Source organism: Hydra vulgaris, chromosome 02 (assembly GCF_038396675.1).
Source record: "Hydra vulgaris chromosome 02, alternate assembly HydraT2T_AEP".
NCBI lineage: Eukaryota > Metazoa > Cnidaria > Hydrozoa > Anthoathecata > Hydridae > Hydra > Hydra vulgaris.
Genome location: NC_088921.1, coordinates 6442021 through 6450537, shown reverse-complemented (window position 1 = coordinate 6450537; position 8517 = coordinate 6442021). Strand labels below are relative to the sequence as shown.

Here is an 8517-nt window from a genome sequence, read left to right as displayed (position 1 = left end):
ATCGCTTAGACACCAGTCTTAAATAAGTTGCAGATTGCGATAATCAATAACCCAGTTTTAGTAGGCTTTTATTTAAGTCATCAAGTGTCTTACATGAATGTAACTCCTGCGATCTTTGTTAATCGCTAGCAGCGGCTCCTATTGATGCAATGTTAACGATAGCATTAAGAAGATCTGGTTGATCTTCAATTACAGCTAATCTACTATTTTTTCTCTATTAAATTTTAAAAGTTTTGATTTTTAGTAGGCCGCTTCATCAACGATATCAGTAAGTGTTCGTTTCAAACTTGCTCTGTGTTGTCTTTGATGGATTGCCTCGCATTACATTTTTTCAAGATAGGTTTGTTTTATTTTTATTTGCTTTACTACAAAAATCGATTTTATTTTAAGTTCGTCAGTTATCAATCCTGCACGGCGCACATTTACCAATGTTAACAGCTGCTCTTTTAACTGCAAAATTTCAGTTTGAATTTTCTCTTGTTGTGGAGTATGAGGTTTTGTCAATTAGCCAATTGGAACTTTTGTTTGTGATTTTTGACTTTTTTGAATATCAAATTTAGAAGAAGTAGCTAGTGTTTTATCGATTACAAAATCTATTTTGTCTGCTTCATCAGTTGTTAACAAAGCTTCTGGTCCCTCATCTGATATTTCGTTTATGTGAGGAAGCTTCACTGCAATAGATTGATTATTTGATGTTTTAACATTAGACCAAAAAGACATTAACTGACTTTTACTTTCCATTGTTTTTTGTGCGAGTTCTTTTAAAACTGATTCATATGTCAATTCTTTATGCTTAACTTTATACCGCAATTTATTAGCTTCTTTCTGTTGCTCCTGTCTACTTTTTTGTGGCATAGCTTTTTAGTGGCATAGCTACTTGCTGGTAAATAATTTTGTACTTTTCACTATTATTCATTTTACTGATTCCGCCTTCAAACTAAATTTTAACTGACTATTTAAAGCACAACTTAAATTTACAAGGTATAACAAATGTAAACGGGGGTTGTTTGTTTAGTTTTGAAATAATTTATAGTATCTTATTTTTATTATAAAACATTTTTTACAAAGTAAAGTTTAAAAAATTATAAAAAAATAATATATACATAACAATTTTAAAAATTAATATTTAAAGTTTAACAAAACTTTAAAACTTTTAAACTTGTAACCCATAGCAACACTGTTATTAATTAAAAATTGAAATATGAAGAAATTCCAAAATTCTTTTTATACTTCATAATGTTTTTGAAAAGTATTGAGCAACTATTTTAATCAAATGGAACGTTTTGAAATATAAAGAATATCACTACTTTTTGATGACTTATCATTTTTACTCATGCCCTGCGTACTTTATGGACGATCCCTAATATTTAAATTTCTTAAATAATGTTTTTTTTATAAATTTTAACTTTATAACTCATAAAGAAAAAAGAGAGAAGGGAAGGGGGTACTTCAAAAGCGTATGTACTTTTCAAAGAGGAGAGGGGGCTAAAAAGTACACATGCCAACAGGGGAAAGGGGTTAATTTTTCAAAATTTTTGGCGTACGTACTTTATGGACGACCCCTAAGCCTCTTTTAACAATGTAAATATCTTTATAGAGTAAAGTTACAAAGATTTACTTTACATTTTTTTGCTATGCAACAAAATCTAATAACAAGGGCTGTTTATATATATATATATATATATATATATATATATATATATATATATATATATATATATATATATATATATATATATATATATATATATATATATATATTAGTAGTAGAAAATCACTTAACAAAAATTTTTTCCATTTAACACTGTGTTTCATCAACAAAGATTCATCAGAAATCCATTTCTGATTTCTGATGAATCTTTGTTGATGAAACACAGTGTTAAATGGAAAAAATTTTTGTTAAGTGATTTTCTACTTCTAATATAATTGCTCTGTTCTTTTAAGAACATTGAGCTCTCTATTGCGTAGAATACTTTTTAAAATTTTTTATATATATATATATATATATATATATATATATATATATATATACATATATGAATATATATATATATATATATATATATATATATATATATATATACACACATATATATATATATATATACACATATATATATATATATATGTGTATATATATATATATATATATATATATATATATATATACACATATATATATATATATATATATGTGTATATATATATATATATACACATATATATACATATATATATATAAATATATATATATATATATATATATATATATATATATATATAAATATATATATATATATATATATATATATATATATATTTATATATATATATATATATAAATATATATATATATATATATATATATATATATATATATATATTTATATATATATATATATATATATATATATATATATATATATATATATATATATATATATATATATATATATATTTTTACATAAAAAATAAAAGAGTTTTATCTTAAATTGCAACAAAACTTTTTAGTTAATTTGTTTAACTTTAATGAAAAATTGCTGTTTTCTAACAGTTTTTTTTCAATCTAGTATTTATTCAAAGCATCATTTTTGCTATTTTTTGCCGACCTCAAACACTTTTAAGTCAGCAGTGCCCAATACCAACCCTAGTTCCGAAGACTGTTGCATAAAAAACAAATAATTTACAATTATAAAGAATAACATTTTAAAAACCAAATACGAAAAGTTAGATTCTCATAACATAAAAAACGTCAGAAAAAACCTTATAACTCTCATACAAAGTTTGGCTGTTTTAATATAACATTGCCACATTAGAGCAATTAAATCAGATATAAATCTTAAATATGAATACGCTAATTTAATAGTTGTAGTCTCGTTTTACTTTTGTTTTTAAAGTAATTTCTAGGCTTTTTTAAATGCATATCTTTACTCCACGTGGTCTTTCGAGCAAAGTCTGCAAGTCGATTAGATCTGATAAAATTTTAAATTTCAAAAGGAATTGATGTTGTTCATTGCTTAAAAACTAAAAAAAAATGTTTGTTGTTGGTTGTTTTTATTTTTTTAATTTTAAAGCCTGTTTTCTTTTTTTAGAAGTTAAAACTAAAATGGCTGGTAAAATAGTTTGTTTTAGTACAATGTTTCTTATTTCGTAAAGTGTTTCGGTTTTGTCTTTAGTCTTTTTAAAACATTTTAAGCAAGTATTGTTTTATTTTTACGAGCAATTAATAGGAGCTGAAGGCCTTTTTAGTAAGTTCAAGTTTATTTATAGTATATAGTAGTTTATTTATAGTTAATATTAGTAAGTTTATTTTTTTGTTTATATTATTTATAGATCTTAGGATTATTGTTTGTAGAAGGATAAATGAGATCAAAAAAATTTTTTAGACAGGCAAGCTGACAGCAACTTAAGTAAGTTTTATCATTTAGATTTTATTTGAGTACGAATTCCACATATGCTGCATTAGCAATTTCATTGTATGTAATTTTATACCAATTTTTATTTTTAGACAGACAAATAGAACTCAGTAAGGACTTAGATTTTGTAGATTTAAGAGCTTCTTTTTAATATGCTTTTAAATCATTGAATATGTTTTATATATTATAATAAATTTTGCCATTTAGATGTGGTATCAGCAAATAGTAATGTCTTTTATTTTATTTTTATTTTACTTTAAAAAGAATCAATAAATATTGTTTATTTAAACATTATCATCAGGATTAGATAAAATAGCTTTTTTATTTGATATTTTTTTATTTAGTTACAACTTCAGTTGCATCAGACACTACAGGTAACTTAGTACATTTATTTTGAATTACTTGAATTACATTTATTACTTAACTTTTCAAGCAATAAATATTGTTAATTTCAACATCGTCAGGATTATATAAATAACCTTTTTATTTGATAATTTATTTTAGTTGCTTCTGGATCAACTAAAAGTAATGGTAACTCATTTATTCATTTTTTATTATAGATAAATATAGATAGAAAAAGTAAGTTGGAAATTTTTGTAGGTTTAAGAGCAGTAAGCTTTTTTCTAAAGGTTCTTTTCATTTTTGGGTTAAATCAACTATCACTATGTTTGTTCTATTTTTATATAAAGTACTTTAACAATTTTTGTCATTTTAGAGTTTGTTACTTTTCTGTTTTTTATTTAATAAAAAACAAGCAATAAATATCTTCTTCATTTAGCTTTGTCAACTTCTTTATCCAGTAATTGAATAAGTTTCTTTTGGTAGTTTTTCACTTGGGTAAAACATATTCAAAACATTATATTAACGTCTTAGATAGCAATGAAATATTAAGTAAGTTAGCTTTTATTATTTAGATCCTATTTTTCACTTTTTTTAAAAAACTAAATTAAATTTAAAATGTTTTTCTATTTTAAATCTGAAGCAACAGCCTGGTAAGCAAGTATATATTGTATATATTTACAAAAAAATAAAGATATATATTTTTAATTGTTGGTTATATATAAATATGTTTAATTGTCAACATATTTAATATATATATATATATATATATATATATATATATATATATATATATATATATATATATATATATATATATATATATTAAATATAAATTAGTAAAAAACACTTATCTAACTTTTATCTTCTACTTGAAGTTTCACCATTGCTGGATCATCAGGAAGAGATCTCATTGCTGGATCATCAGGAAGAGTACTCTTCCTGATGATCCAGCAATGGTAAAACTTCAAGTAGAAGATAAAAGTTAGATAAGTGTTTTTTACTAATTTATTATTGCTCTGTTCTTTAAGAACATTGAGCACTCTATTTGTAAAATACACTTACATAATTTACATATATATTAAATATATATATATATATATATTTAATATGTTATTTAATATATATATATACATATATATATATATATATATATATATATATATATATATATATATATATATATATATATATATTAAATAACATATTTATCAGGGGTCGAAGGTCCAGCGGAGTAATTAAAAACTTTCATGTCTACAATTTAAAAAAATGTTATTTGTAGACAAAAGTTTTTGAAATTTTTTTTTATAAATAATTTTTGCTCTCCTTCTACAGTAAATGTAGAATAGATTAGGGTAATATGAGAACCTTAAGCGGAAATTGAATTATTTTCATATATAATTATGCTGGATTCAAAATTTTTGAGAATAATCAATTTTTAGCGATCCCTATTCATGATTTTCTTCGATATTTTTCTACTTTTTTAAAACACAGAGGTTTTAAAAATGTAGCAAAAGTGCTCATATTACCCACACCACTTCGTAATATAAGCACTTTAAATTAGCTCAAAAAAAAAAAAACATTAATTAAATTAAAAAATACCAACCTGACAACAAGAAAATTTTTTTTTTATCAAAAACATATTTTAATTTTTTGACATAAACTTAAATTTAAAAAAAAAATTAAATTTAAAAAAGAGCTTAATATCTCCTAATTCTGTTTTTTAAATATCCCTTATACTTATATACTTATGATTCCCTACTGTTATATATTTAATGTCTGCTGTCTGGCCTTTTATAGTTACATGTGTATAGGAAACATGTCTTTAATATTTACTGTAATATGATCCTTGAAATCAGGGTTAAGAAGTTTTTAAAAATCCAGTTTTTCTTTAGTTCTTTTATATTTTATAAAAGAACTAAAGAAATATTGGATTTTTAAAAATCTTTATATATTTTATCTTTTAAACTTCTTTATGTATTTTATCTTTTAAATTTCTTTATATATTTTATCATCCATTTCTAAAAAATACTATTATAGAATTAGGATGCGGAGTCTCAAAAAGAACTTCAGATTTCAAAGTCACAAAAAGCTTACTTCATCCTAGTTTTTGGTATCCAAGAGCTCTGAAAATATAAATAAGTTTATGGACTACTAATAGAATAAAATTAAGACCTTTAGGTTAGAGGAACAATCATTTTTTAAACCTAGAGTCTTTAGGTATAATGGCAGCAAGGACTCCAGGACTCCAAAAACAATAAGTTTCAAGTCATTTAATCTCATGAATTTTTTTCTTATAGCAGATCATAAGTCAACAAACATGTTTAGAGCTTCTGGACACTACAGACTTGTAAAAAGAAAAAATATAAAGCCGGAGTATTTTTGGAACTCCGCATTCCTGTATAGAATTTTTTACAATATTTTAAATAAATAAAGATTTTAGAATTGTATAATAAAATTATTAATAGTAATTAAGATTTAATATTGAATATATTGTTTATTAAAAAAATAATAGTGCAATATAACAAATAATACAGGGTGCAGAGATTGATCGGCACTATTGATTTTTTTGGAATCTCAAAATTAATATATATGTATCAAGAATAATTCCTGGAAGCTATTTTAAAAATCGCAGACACAAGCTCATTTCGATAACTTTCCAACAATACTCAGCACTATCAACACAAAGCTCAAGTGAACTTTGATTGATTAAGTGCAAATGTGGCATTATCTATTTTGTTTAAACAATGGCTGTCAAATTCACCTGATACAATTCCATGGATTTCTTTATTTGGGGTATTCTAGAAGACGATGTATGTTCTTAAAAATTTAAAAGCTTAGACTCATTGAAAACAGTCCTTTGTCGGGAATGGGCTAAAATACCTTAAACCGTCCAGCATGTGATTCATTTATTATAAGACTTGATGAAATAATTAAAGCTAAAGGGGAACATATCAAAAAATAAAATTTTATTTTTAAATTTTGACTTTTTAAAAATGTTTTGCTTAGGAAATAAATTAATTTTTGTTTTAATAAATATTTGAGAGCATATTTATTTAGTTATACTTCATTTGCTGCATCCTGTACAATATGTTATTTAATATATTTATAATATGTAATCAAAACTTTAAAGTTAAGGCTTTATAAAATGTTTACAATGTAAACATTTCATTCAATTCAAAATATTAACTAATGCATATTTGTTTTGATGAAAAATTATTGTAAATCAGTTATAAAATAATTTGTAACAAAAAATATGGTGCTTATAAAAAAAATCAGATATTTAGAAGTCAAAAAACATAATAGTTAGCTGCAGAGCTGCAGTGATTTAGGAGCAACCTAATTATATAAATAAAATAAAATTAATTTTATGAATAAAATCAAATTTATAATATAAATAAAAGCAAAAATAAAATCAACCTTATTATATAAATAAAAGAAATCAGATATTTAGAAGTCAAATATAAATATTTAAAGTCAAACAAACATAATAGTTAGCTGCAAAGCTGCAGTGATTTTAGCAACCTTATTATAATACCAAAGAGTTGCGGCATTGGAAAGGTTCGGAATTGCTGGAGTAAAGTTTAATAAATAATTTTGTAATATTCAAAAAGTAAAGATTGGTTCTATATCATATAATAAACAAAACTTAATACAAAAATATACTTGGTAATATATATTTCACCACTTCTATGGCTCTGTTTATTAGTATTATATTCATCATCCGAAGTATTGTAATCAAAAATTGTTTAAGACATAGCTCGACTATTCTTCTATTATAAAGTATAGCATTAAGCATCTAAAAGGTTGTTATGTTCTATACCTAAATCTTTCATTTGATCATAAATATCCTGCTTTACGTCATCATAATAAGACATGGTTGATAATTCCGTTTTGAATAACTCTAATGCATCTTTTACTTCTGACCTTGTACATCTATTAATAATAAAGTTAATAAATCTTCTGACTAACGTGACAGTATCATCAGCATTTGCTATTTCTTTCTCTAATTTTACTTTCTTTTTTTGGTCTAACATAATACACCTCTGAAAAAATTATTAATAAATCATTATACATAGGTATAACTTTATAATTTATATATTGTATATAATTATACAACATATAAATTATAAAACTACATTAAGTAACTAAATGTTAAATAACTTAATGCTCGATTTAACAAAAAGTTTTTTATTTGTTGGTTTAACTTATTGCTTAAAATACTTACGTTTACTTTGGTTGTGGTTTTTTTCTTTTGAAACTTTTTAAAACTAAAAACAAGAACCAAAATCCAACCTTCTGATAAGCAGCAGTCTCAGCAACAGGCACTAAAATCACTTGGATAAAATATGTTTTGCTATTTTAGTACCGGTATAGCAGTCTAAAGTTAATCCCGTCAATAAATATTCCCGGAGTATTTATTTCCTAGGAAATATGTACTCATGGAGTATTTTTATCCTAGGAAATAATTACTCACGGGAGTAATTATTTCCTAGGATATAAATACTCCCCAGGATATAAGTACTCCCCTAAAGTTGAACTTTGAAATATATAAATATACTGAATTTGAGGTGGCGCGTCGCATCTCTCTGATGCGTACTGATAAAATAATTTTAAGCGTAACTACATTGGCTAAAAAACAGATGGTTTTTATAGTATTTTTGCATTGAAAAGAGGTTGCATCTTTTGTTATTTTACTTCCTTTAAAGTTTTCAAAAATATTATAAAAATACCGTGGCACCTCCAAATTTTATCAAGAGGA

At 23.7% G+C, this 8517-nt stretch overlaps 1 long non-coding RNA gene across 1 annotated transcript; it reads right to left on the bottom strand.

The window, feature by feature from the left end:
- Window positions 1-7360: 7360 nt before the first annotated feature.
- On the bottom strand, window positions 7361-8127 carry LOC136076678 (uncharacterized). Its single transcript, XR_010636478.1, has 2 exons — window positions 7984-8127; window positions 7361-7801 (listed from the first exon to the last, which is right to left on the bottom strand). It is a non-coding gene; the product is annotated as an uncharacterized LOC136076678 (long non-coding RNA).
- Window positions 8128-8517: the final 390 nt, after the last annotated feature.